Source organism: Spermophilus citellus, assembly GCF_964194105.1.
Source record: "Spermophilus citellus genome assembly, chromosome: 4".
NCBI classification, from domain to species: Eukaryota; Metazoa; Chordata; class Mammalia; order Rodentia; family Sciuridae; genus Spermophilus; species Spermophilus citellus.
This window is the reverse complement of record NC_138185.1, coordinates 94,504,137-94,531,864: the sequence shown is the minus strand read 5'-3', so window position 1 is coordinate 94,531,864 and position 27,728 is coordinate 94,504,137. Positions and strand designations below refer to the sequence as shown.

Here is a 27,728-nt window from a genome sequence, read left to right as displayed (position 1 = left end):
CTGAACTCAAAGATCAAAATAGGTGTGTCCCCATGTCTCACTGCCAACTGCCAAGGTGGAGAGGGCACCTGGCTTCTTCAATAGTGGCTGGAGCACCAATACTTTTTTCTATTGGTTGAACACTCAGCCCCACCTCCTTTTCCAGCATATAAATATGCCAGTCTGACTTCATTGAATCACACCTGCTCACAGAAGGCAAGCTTGGCACTTCTAGCTCACATATCTGGAAGGAAAGTAGTGATGGACCTGATCCCAAACTTTTCCATGGAAACATGGGTTCTCCTGGGAATCAGCCTGGTGCTCCTCTTCCTGTGAGTAACTATCCCAGTTTCTCTTCTCTTGAAACCACCCATTTCTGTGACTAGGAGATTTAGTGATATGATTTGATTTGGAGGATGAACTTCGGAGTGAGTCTAAGTTTGAACCCAGATTAATCAACCAGAAGAGTTCAGTAGATGAAGATTACAAACAACTGCACACCTTCTGAAAAGTGATGCACATTTTGCAAACTTTCAGAATTCTGGGGGTATAGAGGGGTCTTCACAAGTTTCTGTGTCATTGTTTATCTTTTGTGTTCTATGTGCACTACAAGAGATGTAGGAGCTTCTCTCCTGTGGAACAGGTTGTTCCTGCTCCTTTTTCCCACGTCCCAGCACCATTTGTAAAATACACCAAGTGCATCCCAGGTGCTACCACAGGCTCAGATTCAGTTCTTCCCTCTGATCTCTTCCCTTTCACTGGATCAGCCCTCCCTCTAAAAAATCAAATCCTCCACTCTGCAATATGCAAGTGCTTCTGAATGATAATACTATTGAGCAAAGACCTGGGAGAAATTTGGAACTTTTATGCCTTAAGTTAGCATCAGTGTAGAGATTTGTTTCTCCCTTGATTTGAAATCTAATGGCAGCTTCAAGAGACAGAAGTTTCCAAGCCCATTTTGTATTTTAAATATTTGCTTATGAAATTCCAGTACAGGAGCATGAATAAAACCATCTAGTAGAAGAATTCCTTTAAATAGTTGGAATCCTGGTTTGGGGTTGTGGCTCACTGATAGAGAGCTCATCTGGCATATGTGAGGCACTGGGTTCAATCCTCAGCACCACAAAAAAATAAATAAATAAAATAAATGTATTGTGTCTGCCTGCAACTATAAAAATATTTTTTAAAATAGTGGGATTCCTGGTTTCATGGAGCAGGGGAAGAGAGCAGTTATTTCTGACTGAGGTAGAAGACATTGCCCTAAGGAGACCTTTGACTTCTATCTTAAATCCACTTTTACAAGACTAGGTATTCATAATGATGTGAAAATAGAAAATATAAACCTGGTTCTAACAATTAAAGTAAAGAGTAGTATTCAGGCTTTTGTTGCATCTATTTTCCCTCCAGTGGCATTTTAAAATTAATGAAAATGTTTTAATTTTATTCTGCTCAATAGTACAATTTCTTTGAGGTAAGTTCCTCACATTCCTTCTGAAGGTCAAAATAGGACCCTTGGATTCTGTATTTGTGAAAACCAACCTGTTTAAAAATGACCTCATCTTTTTTGAAAAATTGAAGGAATATTAATCTAATACATACATCCATGATGTAGATTGCATGTGTCTTTAAATATACCTGCCCAGCTGGTTATTCTTACTCAACAGTTTCCCCATATGCCAGTGTTCTTAATCTCTTACAGCAGATGAGTAAGGAAAATGTGGACCAGGGATGCAATAAAAGGCATCCAGATGGGAGTTATGAAAAAGTGGGAGAATACTCCTGTCTGCTCAGTTAAGAAGTCCCAGAGTGGGGATGGCCCCCACTGGAGGCCACTAGAGGGCCAACATGATGGCATCAAGTCAACTTCCTAAACTGACACCAGTGAGTGAAGTGACCTGGAAGAAATCTAATCTGAATGACTCAGGAGTTTTCAAACTCATGTTTGGGGACTTATATCAAATATTAACTGTAGCATTCTGAGCCTAAGGATGGAACTTAACAATAATCAGCTGCTTTGAGCTAATTATTATGACTTTTGTGGTCTCTCAGGGAATGTGAGAGAGGAAATGATGAGCAGATGTAATTAGGGCCATTGGAGTTTTTGTTGTTATTTAGGGCCTACATGTTACCTGCCTGGCTTCACTGTTCCCATTCTTGAATCAGTGACTCCTGAGCCACTATGTACACACAGTCACAATCCCTTGATCTGGATTTCTCTTCCACTTTATAGATATGGGACGTATTCACATGGATATTTTAAGAAGCTGGGAATTCCAGGGCCAACACCTCTGCCTTTTTTCGGAACTCTTCTTAATTATCGCCGGGTGAGTGTCATTTGAGCTCCCTGTTTTGCCTCTTATGGTTGCAAATACCTGCTTAGTTTCATCAGTAGAAATTTAGCTCCATGAAAGAAGTTTTGAGATTTCAAGCTTCAGAAACTGTGTGAGGGCCCATCCAAAGCACAGTCAGGTTTACCCTGGGGCTCTGTTTACAACTCCTCCTGGCCTCAGGTTCACTTCTGTTAATGAGCTCAGGACTCTGGCACATCAACAGTGTAAGCTGTGGACTTTCTGTTCAGACTATGAGCATCCTCACAGTGTTTTCTTTTTTTCCTCAGGGCAGATTCTAGGAAGATACACTCATACCTCTGGGATGCTTTATTTGCACACTTAAAATATTACAAATGAAACTTAGCATGAGGAAGATTAATTGCTTAGTTTCTATGATGAAAACTCACAGCCAGTGTCTAACTATCTGTGTACTATGTGCAGAGAGGTAGCATCTCCCCTCTTCCAAGTTAAGCCCCAAAACAGGAAGGCAAATCCACTTTTATTTGCTCACTATGTCACTTACTTACTCAACAACATGATTGTGACAACATAAATCTCCTAGGCTAAAAGAGTTTGCTGGCATCTTTACTCCCTAATTCTACCAGAATTCTACCAGAAAACATGAGATAAATTAAAATAATACTTGATGAGGAGATAAAAGATCATGCATGGCCCTGGGATGCACTCATTTTCCCTCACCCTGGGATTCCTCATGTGCCTATGGAGGTGATAATTCAGAAGGTCCCAGTATTTCTTTTTTTTTATTTTATTGTTGGTTGTTCAAAACATTACATAGTTCTTAATATACCATATTTCACAGATTGATTCAAGTGGGTTATGAACTCCCATTTTTACCCCGTATACAGATTGCTGTGTCACATCAGTTACATTTCCATTGATTTACAAATTGCCTTTCTAGTGACTGATGTATTCTGCTGTCTATCCCATTCTCCACTGTCCCCTCACCCCTCCCCTCCCCTCCCCTCCCCTTCTCTCTCTCCATCCCCTCTACTATAAATCGTTTCTTCCACTTATATAATTTTCCTCCTACTCCTCCTTTCCTCTTATATGTAATTGTGTATAACCCTGAGGCTCACCTTCCAATTCCATGCAATTTCCCTTAACTCTCACTTTCCCTCCTGCCTATCATCCCTGTTTAATGTTATTCTTCTTCTCCAGCTCTTTGTCTCTACCCTGTCCTTGGTTACTCCCCTTATATCAAAGAAGACATTTGACATTTGTTTTTTTAAGGATTGGCTAGCTTCACTTAGCATAATCTGCTCTAATGCCATCCATTTCCCTCCAAATTCTATGATTTTGTCATTTCTTATTGCAGAGTAATACTCCATTGTGTATAAATGCCACATTTTTTAATCCATTCATCTATTGAAGGGCTTCTAGGTTGGTTCCACAATCTTGCTATCGTGAATTGTGCTGCTATGAACATTGATATAGCAGTGTCCCTGTAGCATGCTCTTGTTAGGTCTTTAGGGAATAGACCGAGTAGGGGAATAGCTGGGTCAAATGGTGGTTCCATTCCCAGCTTTCCAAGGAATCTCCATACTGCTTTCCAAATTGGCTGCACCATTTTGCAGTCCCACCAACAATGAACAAGTGTACCCATTTCCCCGCATCCTCGCCAGCACTTGTTGTTGTTGGACTTCTTAATGGCTGCCAATCTTACTGGAGTGAGATGGTATCTTAGGGTGGTTTTGATTTGCATTTCTCTGACTGCTAGCGATGCTGGGACAACACAAGCAGACAAAGAAATAATGCAGAAGAGAAGCATGTTGTATTCATTGATAAGGGTAATTGGTAGATTATGTATAATACTTAGAGAAAATTCAAGTGACTTTACATGTTTCTTTTCAAATATTGCATATTTTCTCTTTTCTCCTCAGAAGCCTCTGAATAAGAGCTTCTCTCTAACCACCTGTTAGGAACGTCAAGCCTGATTTCATGGGATTTGGGTCATTTGATGCAATGTCAGTACATTTGCAACAATAATGTAATTTCATTTTGTTCTTCTTCCTAGGGTGTGTCTAATTTTGACACCGAATGTTATAAAAAGTATGGAAAAACATGGGGGTGAGTATTCTGGAAATTTCTCTTTGGTAGACTTGTTATGATGTGGCGCCCCACCGCATGAGGACAACCTCAGCCCAGAACTTTTGGGATGCAACCCTCTGTGCTGCAAAGTCCTTGGAGGATTATCCTGCCAGTGATCCTGCATGTCACCAGGAGTCTGGGTCTACAGTCTGACTTAGGTTGAGAATGTTGCATGTTTTGGCTTTTCTCCTACTTTTGATGACCCAGAGTCTCCAGCCTTACTTTGTGTCCAATGTCTGGCTATTCCTATCTTCCCCATTTTTCTTTCTTTTTTAATCCTTTAGATGAATAAAATGTATTATTTGAGAACTTTTTTAAAAAAAAATCATGGGCTTATAAATCTATGGCATCATCTCTTTTGTCCACTGATTTCCTTTTAATTTAAAGACAAAATTCCCTTATTTAAATTTCAGATTCAATGTATGCTTTTGAACAAAAGGCTGGGAGGTACTCTAAAGCAGATGGGAAACCATTTCTGCTAAGCTTTTTTCATTTTCTTTACTTTCTTTCTTCTTTTTAATTGTCATAATTATTGTTGCTCATATGCCATTTTTTAAGTTTTCAGTGTTGACTTTTCAATGAAGCATTTCTTCCTCTCCTTCATCCATTTGATGTTAAGACCAGACATAGGATGTAGTTCCACCAGTGAGTTCCCTGGTGGATTGATGGGGTTTATATTGGAGGGTGGCCTCAGTTAACTATAGCAACTATTCCCTTTCAGAGCTGGTGGGGGTTTGGTGGGAGCCATAGATGAGGTGTAATCATTTTGCTCTACACTAAAAATAGTGGTAGAAGACTTTGACTTTTCATCTCCATCTTCTCTCATCAATCCCCAGAAAGCCACAGGGCTGGCCAGAGTGTTCTGCTCAGTTGACATGGCCCATAGATACCATGTGATCCAAGGACACAACATGCCCCACTGGATCTCCAAAGGCCCCATTTCAGCTACCACTTGCAAAACTTAGTAATTGTGAGATGTTAGTCAATTATCTGCCTTCAATTTTTCACAAACCTATATTTTTCCATGTAAAAAATTGTGGAGACTATGGGCTGAGGCTGTAGCTCAGTGGCAGAGCGCTTGCATAGAACAATGAGGCACTGGGTTTGATCCTTAGCACTACATAAAAATAGACAAATAAAGGCTTCTGTCCACCTGTAATTAAAAAATAATTAAACAAGTAAATAAATAAACAAATAAATAAGTTATGGAAAGTACCATAGGCAATACTATTGTATTCACCATCTAGATTTAACCAGTGTTCCAATGCTATTTCTAATTATGATCTCTTTGAAGGTGTATTTTGTCTCTAAGTTTCTCTTCCTACCTACTTTACCTACATTACCCTTTATGCTATTAAGAATCCCCAAACAGAACTTCATATTGCTATCTATTGTAGGAGTAGGCAGGTAGAATAGATAACATCAGGATCAAAGTCTGGATTCCTGCTGCAGAATCTGGCCTGTTCGATTTAATTAGCTTTGCTTTCCCAACACAGCCTGTTTAATGGTTCACAACCTGTTTTGGCTACTGCAGAGCCCAGCATTATCAAAACAGTGCTCATCAAAGAAAGTTATTCTGTCTTCACCAACCGGCGGGTAAGCACTCACTTTTCAACATTATAACATTTATTTATATTTTTAAGTTTTTATTTGTTCTTTTTAGTTATACATGACTCTAGAATGTATTTTGACATATTATACATACATGAAGTACAACATCCATCCTTGTGTTTGTGCATAATGTGGAGTTTCACTAGTTGTGTATTCACATATGAACATAGGAAAGTTGTGTCTGATTAATTCTACAGTCTTTCCTATTCCCATCCCCTCACCCTTCCCTTTGTTCCCCTTTGTCTAATCCAAAGTAACATTTATTTATTTATTTATTTAATTTATTAACTCAATTTTTATCCTGAGATATTTACAAATTCAGAGGGCATTCCTTGCCAAAAAAAAAAAAAATTACCACGCGGTTTCATGTATAATTTATTCTGTTTTACCCAATGATAATTTCTTACATGACTATAAATTTATTAAGTTCTTGTTCCTATATTAACAGGAAATTAATACAATCAAGGCTTTTTATTTTCATTTTTCCATTTTGTGTGCCTATATGAATGAGTGTGCAGCTCTGTCCAAATGTATCACATGCCTAAATTTGTGTAGATTTAGATTGTGTTTTTAATGTGTTTTCACCAATTTTCATTAACCTCAGAAATGTGCCTGATTTCTTGTGTGTTGACCACATTGGACAAAGATTGCACCTATAAATAGGGAAAATCCTATCTGTATTTCTTTTATTTATTTGTTTTTCTTTTCCTCTGACATCAGCTGGGAGTTCCAGTGTGAGGTTGAATAATAGCCATGAGAGTGAACATTTATTTTGAAGGATATAGACTTTAATTTTCCAAAGTTTACCCCAATTTTAGATGAGGCTGTGTGTGTGTGGATTCCCATACAATCTCTATCTTCACTTTTAAAAAACTTTGAGGGCTAGGGATATAGCTCAGTTGGTAGAGTGCTTGCCTTGCAGGCACAAGACCTGGGGTTCAAACCAAAATTTTAAAACTTTGATTAATATATGATAATTGTGCATGATAATTGGATTTTCTGCGATCTTCAATACATGCATATATTGCACATTACTCAAATCCAGCCTCTATTTACTTGCCTTCTACATACCCCTTCCCAACATGTATATATCACTAATGTACACTCAGATGAACGTTTTTACTTGTCTTTCTGTGTATGACTGAGCAGACATTGTTGAATTATTTCCTGATGCTTGGGAGAAAGCATTCAGTTTGCCACCAGTATGTACATTGTTAGCTGAAAATTGTTTTTTTGTAGAATCTCTGTCAAGTTGAAGAAGCTTCCCTCTGCTCCTAATCCCCTAAATGTTTACAGTGAATGAGTGCTGGAAGCATACATTTTTTGGTAGTAGTGGGGTACTGGGGATTGAACTCAGGGACACTAGACCACTGAGCCAAATTCCTGGTCCTATGTTGTACTTTATTTAGAGACAGGGTCTCACTGAGTTGCTTAGCACCTCAACACTGCTGAGGCTGGCTATGAACTTGTGATCCTCCTGTCTCAGATTCCTGAGCTGCTTGGATTTCAGGCATGCACCATTGTGCCTGGATGGAAACATACATTTTAACACAAAAATATATTTTAGATGACAGAACTAAATTTCAAGGGTTTTACTTTGGAAGTCTAGCACCCAGGTGAAAAATAGAATTATCTTCCTTTTCTCCTCTGCCCTTTTAGAAAATACTGAAACAACTTCCATTAAAAACTTGTGTTTTTTTCCTGTATTACACTTATATTCCAAATCCTTTAAGTTTCAAATATTATTATTTTTAAAATTATCATACCTAGGCACCCTTTTATCAAGACGCTTATGCCGTAAATGCATGTAAAGACAGAACTGATCTTAGGTAACATACAGTTGACCAAGAACATCTGGTATCTGTCACCAACCCATTTCTGCTCTGCATAGCCCTGGGGGTTGTGCTAGGTCTTCTTAGGCCTTTATCCTGTCTATTCCCCTGGAAAAAGTTTCCAACCAAGTGGAAATTTTGCATCTAAACAAAGGTTGGAATATAAAGTCTAAAAGCGGTGTGAGGTACCTGGGTATCTCTTTCAAACTCTCAGGAGGTTATGTCACTTGGAATAAATATTATTGAGTGTCTGACATAGGGCCAGCTACCTAGTAGGCAGTCTCTAAACATTTTTTTAATAAATGATACTTATTTAACAACTTTTGCAACTGTGGAGACCTCAACATTTATGTAGGACAAAATCTCTTTTCCTTGGTCCAAAGGGATTTATGAAAAAAGCCATCTCCTTGTCTGAGGATAAAGAGTGGAAGAGAATAAGAACACTGCTATCTCCAACCTTCACCAGTGGAAAACTCAAGGAGGTAAGGAGGAATTTCCATTGAAAACTTAGAGAATAAACCTGGGGATGGGTAGAAAATGAGATAGATAGTAGTCCCTTTTAAAGGAATAGTTCTCTGAATTTGAACTTTCTAAAAATGTTCTTTTGTCTTTATGTTTTAGAAGAGATATAGTAAGATTCATTATAAATGTCTCATACTTCTTTATCCTGGGAAAACCATAACCTTGGAGACGGCGTCTCTCACTTAACTATGGGTGATTTTGTGTTTTGTGCGTAGATGTTCCCCATCATTAACCAGTATGGAGATGTGTTGGTGAAAAACATGAGACTGGAATCAGAGAATGGCAAGTTTATCAACTTGAAAGAGTAAGTAGCAGGACAGCTGTGGCATTCCAAGCTCCACCAGGAGCCCCTCCAACTGCCTGCCACAGAACCGAATTCCAAATGTTGAGCTTGTACAATGAGCAGACAACAGCAAGTTTGGAGTCACAACTCCAACTTCTCATCTAAGAAAGGGCTGCTCCCAGGAGGAGACAGGGTAGCTGGGGGAGAAAGGATCTCTCCTGTATCCACCAAGGTTTGTTTGGCTGCTATTTATGACTTTGGATATACTAGAAGACAAAATACTGTCAAGGTCACGGTCACCTTTTTGAGCCCTTTAAGAAGACTCAGTTATTCCACCCTTGTCCTGCTGAAGCTCAGTTTGTATACAACTGTCATCATCTACATTCTATTTGTCTGATTATGGATCTTATACCTGTGTGGGTGAACTTCTTGAGTTCAGAGGTGAGTCTAAGTCACCTCACGTCCCCATGACTCCTAGCACAAGGGCAGTACCTCATTTGAAACTCATAAAGACCTCTTGGTCAGTGTGAAGGGATCATAGACTCATCTGATGGTCCATCAGATAACTGTTGACAGTGTGTGGCTCTCTGCTTGTCTTGCTTGGGCACATGAACTTACTCCTACTCCTTGCTGCATGTGTAGTGGAAGGATTAGGAAGAGGCACTGGTTTTAACTTTCTATATCTTTCTCTATTCAGCATCTTTGGGGCCTACAGCCTGGATGTGATCACTGCTACATCATTTGGAGTGAACATTGATTCGCTCAACAACCCACAAGATCCCTTTGTGGAGAAAGTCAAGAGACTCTTATGACTTGATTTCTTTGACCCTTTGCTCTTCTCAATAAGTATGTGAACTACCATGTTATTCATTCATTCTCTTTTTAAATAAGAGTGTTATTGGTACATAATTAATATACCTTTGGATTACCCCACTTAACTTATACAGTTAAATGGTTTTCAGTACAAAGATATATGCAGCCATCACTAGTGACCATTTATCAACTCAGAAGAAGGCTATCATTCATTATTAACTCTCTATTCCCCAAGCCTAAGCAACCATGAATCTATTTTCTGACTCTATAGATTTGCTGATACTGTGAATTTTCTATTAATGGAATCCTAAAAGTCATGTCTGACTTCTTTCATTTATCATTATGTTTTCAAATTCTTCCATCCTGAAGCATGTGTGAGTACTTCATTCCTTTTTTAAAAGAAATTATTTATTTATTTGTTCTAATTAGTTATGCATGACAGCAGAATTCATTTCACTACATAATACACAAATGGAGCACAAGTTTCCATTTCTGTTCTTTTACATAAAGTAGATTCACACCATTTGTGTCATCATACATGTACCTAGGGTAATGATGTCCATATTATTACACAATCATTCCTATACCCATAACCCTTCCCTTCCTCTTTCTTTCCTTTGCCCTCTCCGAAGTTCCTCCATTCCTCCAATGACCACCCCATTACGGATCAGCAAACAATTATGAGAGAAAATATTTGGCCTTAGGTTTTTTGGGATTGGGTTACTTCACTGAGCATTGTATTCTCCAAATCCATCCATTTATCTGAAAATTTCATGATTTTATTCTGTTTTAATGCTGAATAATATGCCATTGTGTATATGCACCATAGTTTCTTTATTCATTCATCTACTGAAGGGCATCCAGGTTGGTTCCACAGTTTAGCTATTGTGAATTCAGCTGCTCTAAACAGTGATGTGGCTGTGTCCCTGTGGTATGCTGATTTTAAGTCCTTTGGATATAAACTGAAGAGTGGGATAGCTGGTTCCAATGGTGGTTCCATTCCAACTTTTCTGAGGAATCTCCATACTGCTTTCCATATTGGTTGCATCAATTTGCATTCCCACCAGCAATGTAAGAGTATGCCTTTTCTCCCACATAACTCACCAATATACATTTTTGCTTATATTCTTCATAACTGCCATTCTGAGAGAAGTGAGATGAAATCTTGAGAGGAGTTTTGATTTGCATTTCTGTATTTACTAGAGAAGTTAAACCTTTCTTCATATATTTGTTGACTAATTGTATAGCTTCTTCTGAGAAGTGTCTGTTCAGTTACATATGCTATTTATTGATTTGGTTATTTGTTTCCTTGGTGTTAATTTTTTGAGTTCTTTATATATCCTGGAGATTAGTGCTCTATATGATGTGTATGCTGTAAAAAATTGCTCCCATTCTTTAGGCTCTCTCTTTACCTTATCGTTTCTTTTGTTGAGAAGAAGCTTTTTAGTTTGAATCTATCCCATTTATTGATTCTTGATTTTATTTCTTGCACTTTAGGAGTCTTGTAAGGAAGTCAGAATCTAATCAAAGATAATCAAAAATTTGGCCTACTTTTTCTTCTATTAAGTGCAAGGTCTCTGGCCTAATTCCTAGGTGCTTCATTCATAATGAATTAAGTTTTGTGCATGATGAGAGATAGTGGCTTAATTTCATTTTCCTACATATGGATTTCCAGTTTTCCCTGCATCATTTGTTGAAACGACCATCTTTTTTTTTTTCCAATGAATGTTTTTGGCACCTTTGTCTAGTATGAAATAACTGTATTCATGTAGGTTTGTCTCTATATCTTTTGTTCTGTACCATTGGTCTACGAATCTGTTTTGGTGCCAATATGGATTTCCAATTTTGCCAGCACCATTTATTGAATAGGCTCTTTTCTCCAGTGAATGCTTTTGTCACCTTTATCTGTTATGATATAAACATATTCATGTCGGTTTGTCTCTGTGTCCTCTATTCTGTACCATTGGTCAACAAGTTTATTTTGGTGCAGATACCATGCCTTTTTATTACTATAGCTCTGTAGTATAGTTTAAGTTCTGGTATTGTGATGCCTCCTGCTTCACTTTTCTTGCTAAGGATTGCTTTAGCTATTCTGGGTCTCTTATTTTTCAAAACACATTTTACAATGGCTTTTTCTATTTCTATGAAGAATGTCACTGGGATTTTAATAGGGATTGCATTAAATGTGTAAAACACTTCTGGTAGTATGGGATTTGCCAGAATTTAATTGAGAATGTTTACATCTATGTTCATTAGAGATAATGGTCTAAAATTTTCTTTTGTTGATGTGTCTTTGGCTGTTTTTGGAATCAGGGTGATACTGGCCTCATAGAATGAGTTTGGAAGTGTTCCCTATTTTACTATTTCATGGAATAATTTGAGGAATATTGGTATTAGGTCTTCTTTGAAGGACTTGTGAGAATCTGTCTGGTCGGGGGTCTTCTTTGTATGTAGCCTTTTGATGGTGTCTTTTATTTCCTTGCTTGAAATCGATCTTTTTAACCTGTGTATGTGATCCTGATTCAGTTTGGGTAGATCATGACTCTAGAAATTTATTGATGTCTTTGATATTTTCTATTTAATTGGAGTATAAATTTTCAAAATAGCTTCTAATTATCTTCTGTATTTCAGAAGTGTCCATCATGATATTTCCTTTTTCATCACAGATTTTAGTAATTTAAGATTTCTCTCTCTCTCTCTCTTTCTCTTTGTTAGTGTGGCTAAGCATTTATAAATTTTATTTTTTTCAAAGAACCAACTTTTTGTTTTGTCAATTTTTTAAGTTGTTTCTTTTGTTTCAATTTCATTGATTTCAGCTCCAATTTTAATTATTTCCTGTCTTCTACTACTTTGGGTTTTGATTTGTTCTTGTTCTGGGGGGGGGGGCTTTGAGATATAATGTTAGGTCATTTATTTGTTGACTTTTCTTCTTTTAAGGAATGAACTCCATGCAATGAACTTTCTTCTTAGTACTGCCTTCATAGTGTCTCAGAAATTTCTATATGTTGTATCAGTGTTCTTGTTTACCTTTAAGAATTTTTAAATCTCCTCTCTGATATCTTCTTCTATCTCTTGCTCATTCAATAGCATTATTTTTTAGTTTCCAGGTGTTGGAGTACCTTCTATTTTTCATTTTATCATTGATTTCTAATTTTATTCCATTATCTGATAGAATGCAGGTTACTGTCTCTGTTTGTTTGTATTTGATAAGATTTGCTTTGTGGCATAATATATGGTATATTTTAGAGAATAATCCATGTGCACTTGAGAAGAAAGTGTATTCACTCCTTAATGGGTGAAATATTCTCTATATGTCTATTAAGTCCAAGTTATTGGTTGCATTATTGAGTTCTATAGTTTCTTTGTTTAGCCATTGTTTGGAAGAGCTATTATATCTATACTGGTTAAAGTCATCCAGTATCATTGTGTTGTGGTCTATTTTACTCTTGAAATTGAGAAGAGTTTGATGAATGTAGATGTTCCATTGTTTGGGGGTATATGTATTTACTAGGGAGTGCTGCCTTGTATAGCAATTTAATGTTTACCTAATAAAGTAACTGTCAGTATGTTTTCCACAAAAGCCATACCCATCTCAAGTTCCCACCTGGAATGCACAAGGGCTGCTGTTTCTCTCTATCCTGTCCAACACTTACTTTTTCCCATTGTTTTGTTTCTAGCTATCCTCCTGGGTGTATTGTGGCATCTCATTGTGGGTTTCATTTTAATTTCTATAAAATAATATGTTGAACAAGTTGAGCTATTTTTATGTCTTCTTTCTATAAAGGTCTTTTCAAGTCACAATTGTATTTCTGTTTGTAGGCGAGTTGTAAGATTTCTTTATTCTGGATACAGATTCCTGATGTGATGTGTTTTGCAATTTTTTTCTCCTCATCTACAGGTCAGGTTTGACTTTTTGATTGTATATTTGGAAGTACCGTCTTTTTATATTTATAACATATAATTTTTGTGTTTTTTTAAGGAGAGAGAATTTTTTTAATATTTATTTTTTAGTTTTTGGTGGACACAACATCTTTGTTTGTATGTGGTGATGAGGATTGAACCCAGTCCGCATGCACGCCAGGCGAGCGCCCTACTGCTTGAGCCATATCCTCAGCCCAAATTTTTGTGTTTTTATTCCCTTTTTTTTGGCTTCACGATCTTAGACTCCAGATCTAAAATTGTAAAGGTTTAATTTCTTGCTTTTTTCCTAAGAGTTAGTTTAATTTTATGTTTACATCTTTGGTCCATTTTTAGTTGGATGTTTTTTACAGTATGAATTCAGGGCCCAACTTTAATCTTTTGCGTGACTCTGTCCAGATGAACCAAAAGCATTTATTGAAAAGAGTGATTTTTCCATATTTCACTGTCATGGCACCTTTCTCAAAATTCTTTGAACCATAGAAACGTGGGATTATTTCTTATCAACACTACAATTCTTCTGTCAGTTTTTTTGTCTTTGAATTTTAAGATCACATCTTTTGTAAAGAATAATAATTTGACTTCTCTTTTTCCTATTCCTTTTATTTCATTCTGTGGGCTCATTGCTCAAAGATTTCAGTTGATATATTGACTAAGAGTGGTGACAGTGGACATCTTTGTCTTATTCCTTATTTTAAAGAAAATGCTTTTAGTTTTTTCTTGTCCATATGCTGTTTGGGATTTTCATATATGACATTAATGATGTGAAGGAATTTTCTCCTATTCTTTGCTACTTCAGTGTTTTTAATTTTTGACCAGTGCATTATAATTACAGATAATATGGAGCTTCATTCTGACATAATTATACAAGCATGGAATATAATTTGCTCTAATTTAGTCTCTAGTACTTCCCCTATCCCTCTCCTCTCCCTCTAACCTGTTCCCTTTCTTTAGTCTACTGGTCTTTATTCTATTTATTTATCATTCTTTTTAATCAATGCATTATGGATATGCAAAAAGGGGAAATTCACTGTGGTGAATTATATGCCCCCTTTATGTCATCCCAGAGCTCATGGATATTCTGATCATGGTTTCCTCTTGTTTCCCTTAATGCTGACTGAGGTTTATATGTTTCAAGTGTGAAGTTTTATCTTCCAGGTGACCTAATATATTTGCAAGAATTCAGCTAAATTTTTATTTGATTTATTGAGATTTTTATTTCTCAAATTTGTTTGGTCTTTTCAGAATATCTTTCACATCCTGTGTTCTCACCCAGAGTTCATTCCTTAGATCATGTCTCAGTTTATTGATAATGTTAACAATCAACTTTTAAAATTATTTGCTTGGGATTTCATCAACTGCAATATCTGTGAATTTAGTATTGGAGGATAATAAGCTTTTGGAGACAGGATGACAGCCTGTTTGCTGAGGTTCTGTATTTGTGTATATGTTGAGATGGATTCCTTTTGCTCATGCATGTGGGGGAGTTTAATGAATATTTATTTCATCATTTTAAGCCCTGATATGAAGATATATCTTAACTTTAACACATCTAATCAATGTAATCAGTCTTGGGCTCAAGAACAAGTACCACTTTCAGAAAATAAGTGCCAGTAACAGTAATAACTTAAGAGCAAATCATATATCAACATATACTATAGCATTTATTAGTAATGAGCTCTGCAACTCTATTAACCAAAGAGAAAAGTGAGTGAGGAGTAACATAGAGTAGGTGGAAAAGCTTAAGCATTAGCAATATAGTATGGCAAACTGTATTAGAAGGATAAAGCATAAAGAAAATAAAAAGAAAAATAAAGAAAAATTGGGAGAGGGAGGAGAGAAAAAAACAATGAAGCACAGGAGAATGGAGTGGAGGTGAAAGAGAAGCAGAATTGACATGGGATCCATTTCATTCAAAAAATAAATAAAATTATATGAATTCTAAAAAAATACATAATGAGAAGACACTGGGAGTTTATCTCCAATAGTGAATGCAAGACCACTCATAGAGCTTCAGTTTTATTCCTGTTGAAGCTTTAAATTTGCAGACATTGCTTTGTGGGGTTTTGATTTTAGAATCTCCCAGTTATGAAGGATTTTATGTGACACCAATGTCATGCTGTTTGTCTGTTTTCAGCTCTGGCCCAAGCTGGCCAAACTTGCTGGAGGAGTCTGTGTGCTGAGCTCTGACCCCTCTGCCTGGCAGCATCTGCTGTGGGAGTATTGTACGATTCATAGCGGACTTCACTTTAAAAATGGCTTTGTTCTTGTGACTGGGGTGGGAATGTGAGTGTGGTAGGGTTGTTGGTCAACTTCTAGAAAACAAAGAGAATCAGTACAGGATCTAGGTGTATCACACCCCTCCTTCAGAAAGCCTGAGTCCCTGTGCTGGGTTGTGTGTGTGGAATGTTTCCCTCCATCCCTCAGACCCTCTGGAGCTTGGGGAGGTGTCACAGGTACTGTGGGATGCTGTCACAGGCCCAGGGTTTTCAACCTGACCCTGATTTGTCCTATTTCCATCTCCTGTCAGCCAAGGTCAGACTGCCAATTTCAAATGAAAGTGCTCTTCACACTTTACTCTGCAGACTCTCAGACAGTTGCAGCTTGCCCCACAAAGCTTCTCCTTTTCTGTGTTGTAGTCCCACTCCTGTGTCCAGATTGATGCATGATCTGGACACCCGCCAATACAGTAAAAGGTAAGGATTAGGTGGCCATTTTTCTTGGTATTCAAAAAGAAAATATACCAGAAACAATACTAAAAAGAGCAAAAAGTGAAAAATGAGTGAAACATGAAAAGCAAGGGTAAATTGCAGGGATTCCTAGTCTCCCTCCCAGAAAGTACTAACAGAGAATGTCTTTAGCTGATGCCACTTCACCACTTTTACTCTCTGCTGGAAAGTGCCTGGTCTTTCTGTTGAGCTAGCTCTGATGAGCTTATTTTCTTCTCAGATGATGATTTTGTTGGACAGCAGCACCATTCATCTTAAACAGGGTGGGAGTAATTTGGGCCCATTGGGGAGGAGCTTCCTCTCCCCCATGGAACCAATGCACACCCAGAACTGCTGCCATCTATCCCATGAATTAATTCTCTTTGTATTCTAGAAGTTGATATTTTTGGATTTCGCCTGATTGCTAGTTTTCTGGGTTGCTTGCTATCATTTCCCCACAGTCTTCCCATCTCCCCACAAAATTGTTGTTTTAATTCAGTCTCCAGGGACTGCTGGGTTATTGTGAGTTCTGCTGATACACCATTTTTCCTGACCTCCAAATCTGATTTTTTTTGTTGTATATAATTCTTTTTATATGATGCTAGATTTAATTTGCTAATACTAGTTGAGATTTTGCATCCATAATTATAAGATATGTCAGTTTGTAGTTGTCCTATGTTATCTTTGTGTTAAGTCTTATGATTAGGTTAACATGGGCATTTTAGGATCTTTTACAAGTGTTCATTGTATTCTATATTTGAAAATACTAGATATTTCTATGAATTTTTGTTGAGAAGTAAAGAATTGGTATTAGTTCTTTGAATGTTTGGTGGAATTGTCCATGGAACATCTGAACCTGAGCTGCTCTTTGTAGAAAAGTTCTTAATTTCTATTTTAATCTCATCATGTGTTGTATGTCTATGTATATTGTCTATTACTTTTTGTGTCAGATTCTGTTGTTTGTATTTTTTCTAGGAATTTGTCCATTTCATTGAAGTTATGTAATTTGTATAGTTGTTGTGATAATCTGATTGTTAAAATATCTTTATATTTCTTTCTATGTTTATAATGTCAGTATTTCCCTTTTTTTATTTTGAACGCTAGTAACTGTAGTCTTTCTATTTCTTAGACAGTCTAGCTATTATTTTGGCAACATTGGTGATATTTTTCAAATAATTGCATTTGTTTTTATTAATTTCTTCTATTGACATTATTTTCTCTTTGATTAGCTTTCACTTTGGTCCTTAATATTTTCTTCCTTCTGTTTTCTTTACTTTTAATTTGTTCTTCTTTTTTCATGATATATTGTGTGAAGTTTGTTCATTTGTGATCGTTGTTTTTATTTAATAGATAACAATTTTCTGCTACACAATAATGGCTTTTTCTTCATTCCATAAGTTTAATATATTATTCCTTCTTTTTTCCTTTCAGTACTTTATCTATTTCACTTTATATTTCTTCTTTCATCCAGTGTTTATTTAGGTGAATATTGATCAATTTTCCCATACATTGAGTTTCCCAATTTTTTTTCTAATAATGCCTTCTGGATTCCTCCTGTGATGGAATCTCTTTATCCCATCCTGACTGCTCTTTCTTGAAGAGCATGATTAACCACAGTCCCAGACTAAAGCCTAGTTTTATCCAAAGACATTCTATTCAAGTACATGAAGAGGAAAAGGGTTAGGGTTTTCATTTGCTCCTTTGGTCACTCCACACAGGCACAAGGGGCCACTGATCTCACTGCTATGATGGTGGCCCTATATATGAACTCCTCTTGCTAAGCCAGGGGCCTGGAGCCCAATCAGTGGTCCTAACAGGAATAGTTCCTCTTCAGGAACCCTTATGATTTCCAATTTTCTGATTGGTAGAAAAGATGTAATTGCTCCAGGTAAATTTTACATTTTTCACTGAAGTGTCCTTTGTTCTTTCTTTCCCCTACAGCAATCTTTCCATTCCTTACTCCAATTTATGAGGCAATGAATATCTCTATATTTCCAAAGGATGTCACAAATTTTTTAAAGAAAGCTATAAACAGAATGAAAGAAAGTCGCCTTCAAGAGAAACAACAGGTAAAATCTGGTGGTGGTTACAGAGGAGGTTCATTTTGATAACTTATTTGCTTATGGGTGTATGACTTCCATACTTCTTTGTATATTTTTTAAAAGTAGATGAAGAACTCTTGGTTGAGAGTAGTAGAGGGTTTTCATTTGGGGAGAATAAAGAATTTAGCATCTGGTAATTGAGATACAAGAATGAACCAGAGAGGGAACTTAATTAGAGTAAGATGTATTCCAAGCTTTTATAATAATGTCAAAATGGACTCTACTCTCATACGTAACTAAAAAGAACTAATAAAAAGATTAAAATGAATAAAATTACATATTTCGAATATTGAAAAAATAGTGAACCAAAGAGAAAACATTTACAATTAAATGATGGGAATGGAATTTAGTTTGTCAAGGCATAAATATTGCTGATAGAAAAAGTCCCAAAGGAGTCCTTGTACATTATTGAATAGAATGTAAATTAGGACAGCCTTTATGAAAAATTGTCTGGAGGGCCTTCAGAAGTCAAATACAGGCCCACTGTGTGATCCAGCAATCTCACTACTGGTTATCTAGCCACAGAAAGTGAAATCAGTATGTCAAAGAGAGATATGTACTTCCATGTTTATTGCTGCACTATTTTAAAATTGTTCCTATTAATTGAGCCAAATAGATTTTGGAAATATCCATTATCAGGAAATGATAAATGCAATTAAAGATGTGTCTAAACTGACATAAACATCAAACAGCATATATATATATATATATATATATATATATATATATATATATATATTTAAAATCAGGTACCTTGTTAATATGTGTATAGCTAAATATTTTTATACATCAGTTGAAATGATTTTTTAAATAGAGGAAAATTTTTTATCATATCCATTCTCTTCAATAGATAAAATTTAAACATAATATTTTTTTCCTGATGCTTTAATTTTATCAGATTTTACATTGACAAAGAATCATTGCATTTCCAAACCTCTCACTTTACAAATTCTCTACAGAAGGCATCCTCAGTGTAGCTGGTACTGTATGGCCCCTAATGGAGCAGGCATGGGTTCTTTAGGTGAAGGTTTGTTTCATGTATGAAGGCCAGCACAAGGATGTGTGCAGGCCAGGGAGCCAGTATGGGCCCTCCAGGTGACAGTACAAGTTCATAGCTTCAAGCATGGTGGGATCTCTCAAGAAGCTTGCCCAAAATCTAATGATAAGCTCTATAAATGGAAGGAGATTAATCTGTGGCATCTTTGGTGAAGAATTAAGGCAGTAAAACAAAATATTGCAGTCCAGGACTTCTCCCTGAGAAAACAAATGTAACAGGAGACAAAGCCAACCACTCTTTGGCCAGGAGGCTGTGTTCAGAATCCATAGAAGCTCACAAGCATGGAGAGCAAAGACCAGTAGCTATTGGACACCACAGCCAGTTTTCACTCAGGGAAACGTCCTACTCTCCAAAGTTTGTAGATGGATACTTTTCTTCACTGATGACTTAGGAAACTCCAGCTAGACTTCTGTACTTAAAGAAGTCATAGTCCCAGAAGGGTAGATAAGTTCTTCACTCTTAATTTATTTCTGACTTCATTATTAACATTCTATCTTTGAAATTACTCTGATTCTAGCATCGGGTGGATTTTCTTCAGCTTATGATAAATTCTCAGAATTCCAAAAATGTGGAATCTCATAAAGGTAACCAAGGTTGCTACCTTGTCTACTGATGGGGAAACTCAGTGGGAAGGTTTGTTCTTGAAATTTTCAGCAGGTTTTCCAGGAAGAAGAGCATTTCTACCAAGTTGCAGAAAGGCCATGCTTGGATATTATATACAGTAGCCTGAGAAACTTTCTGGAAAGACACCTAGAGCCATGTTCAATGTTGAAGCTGATATAAACAAGTATTTGTTTCACTAGCATGGTATTTTTATTCAACTTATTTTCTTAATATTTTTATTTCATGCTCAATTTCTCCCTTATTTGTCCACTGGAATCCCTTTCACGTAGGCTCTTGAGTCCTCTATTATTCTTTTCACCTTTCCTTGTGATTGTTTAAAAAGTAGCTTCTGTTTATTCTGAGAAATTATACATCCATAAAAATATTGAACTGAAAACACAGAGGTTCTCCATGTAGTCTTGAATACACTGCTTCACTCTTAATATCCACCACCAGAGAGTTATATTTGTCACAGTTCAGGAACCTGTATTGACACACTTCTATCATTCAAAGTCCGCAGACTTCCTTAGGGTTTGTTCTTGGTCTTGTACATTCTCTGACATGTATTTGCATTATAGGAACATACAGTATATTCTGTGCCCTTTCCATTTATTTTCCCAGTATTTTCTTGCTTTCTGATTTAAGATATTCCAGGTTTCTGCTCTGTTTCTCCTGACAGCTTTGGAATCGGTGATTTTTCAATGGATCTTAGGGTTTTTATTTATTTATTTAGTAATTAATGAAATTTAGAAATCAAAATCTGTGATCATCTTGTGGATTTTTGCTTTTAGATACTCTCAACAGACAAGATTATTATCATGAAATACTTCTACATGAAGCAGAGGAAAGAAATATTTCTGTATCTACTCACATCCAGTGATATAAACTATTTTTCTCTCTCCTTCAAAAGAAATTTTCTAATTTAGAGCTTATTTCTGTGACATAAATACTCCTATTGCAGTTCTAATTTTTGGTACCCATTGTCTTGACAATCATATGAAAAATTCCTGAATGTTGAACAATTAATTCTAGAGATGAGGGCTGGACTTACTACAGCCTGCCAGTGTACATATTTTTTTAAATATCTTTATTTTTTAGTTGTAGGTGTACACAATATTTTATTTTATTTTTATGTGGTGCTGAGGATCAAACCCAGTGCCTCACATGTGCTAGGTGAGTGCTTTACCACTGAGCCACAAACCTAGCCCCAATGTACATAATTTTTTTAATATTCATTTTTTGGTTGTAGATGGACACATTATATTCTTTTTATTTATTTATTTTTATGTGGTGCTGAAAATCAAACCCAGGGCCTTGCACATGCGAGGTGAGCACTCTACCACTGAGCCATAACTCCAGCCCCTCCAGTGTACATATTTTTGTGTTCACATGTGCATATCCATCCATCCATCCATCCATCCATCCATTTATCTATCCTATATGTATCTACCCAGTTCTATTCAGCTCTCTGTGATGATGGAAACAGTCAACATAGAGGTCAGCTTCTATGAGAAGAGCTATTTGGTGTGCATGATGTAGAGCAGAGAGAGGGAATGTGCTAAGGAAGGTGACATTCAGTCGTGACTGAATAAGTGTTGTGTTTTACTAAAATTGACCCACTTTTTCGCCACATGTAATGCCCACTGCCGCTCTATTGACAGTTTTCAATAGAATAGAATCACCACATTTTATGGAAGTTCATAAAATGGAAGTTCATATTTTGACTTGGTAGTTCTAGGATGGGTTAGAGATTCTGTGTTTCTAATAATTTCCCAAATGCTATTGATGCTGCTTGTCCATGGACCAGGCTTTCAGTAGCAACAGTCCCTTTTCTGCCAAATATTTCCATACGTTTCCTCCAAAATGCTTAGATGAAAGATTCTTCAATTTCTCACACACTGAAACCTTAGTATTACAAACAATCAAATCAGTATTTCAAGCTATATGTTACCTAGAATAATTAAAATTGTCCTGGACAAGAATATCATCCACTTTTGTACTTACACAAAGTAGATTTATGATAATCTAAGGGACATATTGATCATACTGTGTATCTTAGATAGAAATGGTGTCTCTTGAAATTACCTATCTTTGGTGGTGCTGAGAATGGCATAGTTAGTAGCCAAGTCCAAGTGTGGTGTAGACCTCAGAAAACTGGATTAAAAAAAGTTTTCCGTTGTCTCCTATCAGATAGACACTAGACTGAAAACCACTCTGAGAATGACCCTGAACTGCTTTTCCATGGTCCTGCCTGGTGATCTGTGGGTTTTAATGGGATTTCTCTTCATCTAAACCCTGATGTTGTGATTTGCTGGATTTACCTAAATTGTGTTTCTTCTTCCTTTAGCCCTGTCTGATCTGGAGCTTGTGGCCCAATCAATTATCTTCATTTTTGCTGGCTATGACACCACTAGCAGTGCTCTTTCCTTCATTTTGTATGAACTGGCCACCCATCCTGATGTCCAGACCAAACTGCAGCAGGAGATTGATGCGGCTTTGTCCAATAAGGTGAGAAGATGGTAACTGGAGAGGGAGGAGAGAGGTGGGGCCTCAACAAGACTACCTCCTCGTGGGCTGGGGATGTGGCTCAAGCGGTAGCACGCTTGCCTGGCATGCGTGCAGCCCGGGTTCGATCCTCAGCACCACATACCAACAAAGATGTTGTGTCTGCCGAGAACTAAAATAATAAATATTAAAAAAACTCTCTCTCTCCTCTCTCTCTCTCTCTCTCTCTCTCTCTCTCTCTCTCTCTCTTCCTCTCTCACTCTCTCTTTAAAAAATAAAAATAAAAAGACTACCTCCTCCTCACTTCCTAGGAGGCTTTATCCAAAATATAGTCAGTGATTCTTTTCATCAGCTCTATTTGGAAAGGCTCTGAAGAAACAAATGAAGGAGAAAACAGTATTTTGGGGAAAATGTTATTCCCAAAACTACAAGGAATTTTGAAAAGAGTGTAATTTCAGTTGTACCCATTACCAGTTACCATGATGATACCTAGGAAGTGTAAGCATGTGTCACTCAAGTGTCCAGATCATTGTCTCTGATGAGCTGTGGCATGAGCTCCTGCCCTGCTGTCTGCTGAGTGATCCTGGGCTTGGTGGGAAGGCCAACTCTGCTCTGCTCCACACATCTTCACACTCTAGTCATGTATTAGAGAGAAGAAGTCACGGCATGAGTCAGATTTTCTGTCTCCTGAGCCAAACTCTTTACTTCTACCTTATGTCCTCTCCAGTGACACACAGGCATTAGGTACATGTTGTGCCTGCTGATCTCACACCTCTGCCTAAACAGAGTCTATTGGATATGAATACACCTGGTCTCTGGCTGGCATGCCTGGTTTGGCAGTGAAGTGGACACAAAGCCTCTTCTTCAGAGCTTACAATGAAGCCATGAAGAACAACCAGGAGACTGGTCCAGAAAGAGAGGGTGGGGCTGAGAGTGGCTTCTTGTCCTCCTTAGAATTTTCTCTGGAACTGAAATTGTGTGACATGGCGCCATCCAAACTTAGCCTTCTTTGGTGGTATTAGGGTGGAAGTTACCAGTTTCTCCCAACATTTTTACATGATGTAGTGTTATCTCTATGATATATATATATATAAAATCTCCAAAGCAGGATTATTCAACTAAAACTGATGTAGAATGGTTATTTCTTTTTTTCTATGTTATATTTACTTGAAATAGATACATGAGTTTTCTAGTGAAAGGTGACAGTGACTTTCACATATTTTGCCTGAGTGTAATTGTCATATTCTCTTTTTGGTGCTATTAGTCACTTTTCCTCACATGAGAAAAAGTAGTACATGATGCTGCTGAGGATATTACACACTGAATTTGGGATTGTCCCAAAGGTCTCTTATGTACATAACTACTCTGCACTTCTCAATGGGCCATGGACATGGTTGTCAAATGGGCATGATTGTTATTACAATGCTTAGTCAATTGTAAGCACTACTCTCCTTCACCATTCTGAGTATAATTTGGGATATTCTAACACTTTAATAATACAGCATAGACTGAGTTTAAAGTTAGTTTCAAACCTTAATTCCCCCAAATTTCATTTTTTCCCTTCAGGAACCTGTTACCTATGATACCCTGATGCAGATGGAGTACCTGGACATGGTAGTAAATGAAACTCTCAGGTTGTACCCAGTTGGTGCCAGAATTGACAGAACCTGTAAGAAAGATATTGAAATCAATGGAGTATTTATTAGTAAGGGGACACTGGTCATGATACCAATCTTTGTTCTTCATCGAGACCCAAAGTATTGGCCAGAGCCTGAGGAGTTCCGCCCTGAAAGGTACAGGGACCCCGGGAAAAGGAACAAACTGGGCTGGGCTGATTCAAGCATATCATTGTATCTATTAGCATAGGTGACATACAGGTAACTGTGCAATCATTTTCATGTATGTCTTTTTATTTTAAGCTGTTTTCATGTTACAAACATGACATTTTCTTGCAAAATGCTATAAATTTGTGACAAGGAATAAAAAGGATGCTATATCCATCCAGTATCTCAAATTCTTTAAATAATCACAAGTTAATAATGTGATTATGTTCTCAGAAACATATTTCTGTGTAAATATAAACTTTTTTGGAAAACTAGATTGTATCATATTTTTTTTTATTTTGAACAAATGTTTAACAATAAGTGGTAAATTCTCCATTATCACTTGATGACACTCTGTATGTAACAGGTTTTGCATCTATGATTTCAACTAAATATAAACATTTTTCTTGTCATTTCCCTATAAACTGTCTAATACAATAAGTGTTTATAGAGTATGTACATTTTATTAGTTATTGTATGCAATCCAGAGATGATTTAAAATATATTTCAGTATGTGCTTAGGGTATACAAATATTTCCCCATTATTTTTATAAGAGACATCATCACCCAAGATTTTGTTGTGGCCTGATGCTGAAACTAATCCTCCTCAGATATGGCACCATGACTGTGTTTGTGTGTATGCAAGTGTGTGTGTGTGTGTGTGTGTGTGTGTGTGTGTGTGTATGTGTGTGTGTGTGTGTTTTCAAATTTTATATAGTGTGCCAAAACTGACATAACCACTATTTCATTTCATTTTATGTGTTTATGTTTTATATGTCTTATATTTTGTGTTTGTGTTGTTTCCTTTACTATCTCAAATTTACCATGATTCCTTTTAAACAGCATTAATCTCATCTCAAAATGACTGAAAGATCCTATAGGTTAAGGGAGGAGGGTAGGTGGAAAAATTCCATAGCTTAACAATTCTCATAGCAAAACCACAGCTGGATTTCAATAAAAATCAGCCCAGAAAAGCATCCTTTCCACCATTGCTTGGGAGTGTCTAAGGGACATTGTGAAACAATAACTGTTGTGGTTTTAATGTTTTGTTGACTTGTCATCTATTGTGGAAACAGGTTCAGTAAGAAGAACAAGGACAGCATCGATCCTTATGTGTACATGCCCTTTGGAAATGGCCCCCGAAACTGCATTGGCATGAGGTTTGCTCTCATGAACATGAAACTTGCTCTTGTCAGATTAATGCAGAACTTCTCCTTTCAACCTTGTAAGGAAACACAGGTCAGTAGATTTTCATATAAATGTTTTACTTGAAGATGTTTTTCCAAACAGAGGGACCTAGTTACAGAAAAAAATATGCTCATTCATCATTTAATTCTTAGATCTATAGTCCAATGAGTCTCTTTTGCATCATCTTTGAGATTTTAGAGTTCTTCACTGTGGGGGCTCTAAGTCTATGGCTTTATGAAGACCAAAGTATAAAAAACATATGGGCTCAATGCAGATTAGTGTGACATGTGTATGTGTGGACTGTGAATTGAGCACAGTGTAAATTCAGCTTTAAGTCTCCTGGAGAGACCCTGTGCACAGTCATGAGGTGTGGTTACCACAGGATTATGATGTTTGAGTGAAGCTCTCCTCACTGGAACTTACACAACCTCCCTATTGATAGTGGTTCACTTTCAGGACTTGTGGGTTTAATATGCAACTTTTCCTTCTCAGTGGGCCATCTGCATGGGAGAGGAGGGTAGAGATGGTTTCAGGGCCAATTGGCTGATATAAAGGGGTCCTCTGACACACCAGGAATGAGGCAGATACTTTCTGCAAGCTCTGTCTTCTCCAGGCTGGTCTTCTCAATCTAAACAATAAGTTGCTTCTTACTGAGAGCAAAAGAGTACTCTGTTGGAGATCCCCCCCAGCCCTGTGGAGTGATTCTGGAAATGGCATGAGGATTTAGTCAAAACACTGAAGGGCTCAGAAGTTCCCCCATTTCCACTGGGCTTAGAAGCCAAGAGGAGATTCCCAAAGAGCAAAGCAAAGCATAATGGTCTTAAGGAATTAAGACCACTTCCATTATTCTACAGATTGAGTTCAACTGGAAGAAGTGAACAGACCCTTTGGAAGTTGAAGACTGCTTATGACATTGAAGTGTATAAAACCTCCTCAGGGTTCTTTGTTAAGTTTCAGCAGGCACAAAATTAACTTTATACAGTTCTCTAAAAGTTTGCCTTAATGTGTAGGAATCTATTTTAAATTTTTGAAACTTTTTTTTAATTTACAATTTTCTTAAAATCACTTTTTGTTTAGTTGATGGACATTATGTATTTTTATGTGGTGCTGATAATCAAACCTAGTGCCTCAAATGCTAGGGAAATGCTCTACCACTAAGCCACAATTCCAGTCCTTTATTTACAATTTTATCAATAAAGTGAATAAGTCAATCTCATTTTGTCTCAGGCCTCGTATAAGAGATATTCATGAAATAATTTTTCACATAAATGAATAATTTTACTATCCCATCATGACACATGTTAGAGAAGGAGTAGGAGGAGTTCAAGATACATGATACTAAAAGTAGTTTTCATGTTTGTAAAGCATGACTGTACTTAATGTATCTTCTCTACTTTGCTGCTGTGGTTGCTGTTGTTTCATTCATTGTGCTTCATTCTCCATGTGCTTGGCTATATGTTACAGATTCCTCTGAAATTAGGCAATCTAGAAATTCTTCAACCTGAAAAGCCCATTATTCTGAAGGTTTTGTGCAGAGATGGAACAATTAGTGGAGCCTAAACTTCCCAAAGGATTTTTGAATGGTTCTTCTTAGAGACGGGGACACAGAACATCAGAGAACAAAAATTTATTTTGTGAAGAAAACTCAAAATGAAGGTAGACTCTATATTCCTCAATTGATGAATGATAAGAGATGCTGAACCTTTGCTGACATTGCTCAGGGTCTGTGCAGAGGAATATTATCTAATTTGTGATGGAAAGTATGTGCCAATCTCAGTGCCACTCACCCTTTCTGGGTCTAATGGTCTCTCTCCTCTCACTGCCAGTTAGTACTGGCAGCTCCTCCTGATCTCTGATCAGAGAATAAACAATTATCACCAAATTTGTCAACAATTTTTAATGAAAATAAGGGTGGTTGTGGTGGCTTTTGTAGTGATATTGATATATGATGCGTTCTTTGAAATATGCTGTGATAAGTTTTATAATGAGAAAGTCAATAAAAATATTCTTATGAAATTTATCTGAAGCCTCTATGCCCATTTAAGGGGATATATAGTACGGAATCAGTGAAAGTCAAAACTCAATCTTTTGATCCTCATAATCACTGATAACATTGAGATTTTTCAGAAATTCAAATTAAATAGTAAGATAGATACAGTTAACCCACTGTGAATTTTTGCATTGCTGGAAAATTATATTCATAGTGTCCTTCTGCAATTTTTGAAGCACATGATTTGTAACAGTCTACTGAGGTAGTTATTACTGCATCTCTAGTTTAGATTTCATATTCCCATCCTATCTCCCTTATTGATTCTGGAAAGCAAGAAACATATTTGTAGTCCATC

At 36.9% G+C, this 27,728-nt stretch overlaps 1 pseudogene across 1 annotated transcript; it reads left to right on the top strand.

The window, feature by feature from the left end:
- Window positions 1–240: 240 nt before the first annotated feature.
- On the top strand, window positions 241–26,943 carry LOC308646925 (cytochrome P450 3A9-like; annotated as a pseudogene). Its single transcript has 13 exons — window positions 241–311; window positions 2,210–2,303; window positions 4,345–4,397; window positions 5,915–6,014; window positions 8,230–8,343; window positions 8,599–8,687; window positions 9,364–9,512; window positions 18,047–18,174; window positions 19,782–19,848; window positions 22,215–22,375; window positions 23,939–24,165; window positions 25,272–25,434; window positions 26,848–26,943. The product of its transcript is annotated as a cytochrome P450 3A9-like (transcript).
- The last annotated feature ends 785 nt before the right edge of the window (window positions 26,944–27,728 follow it).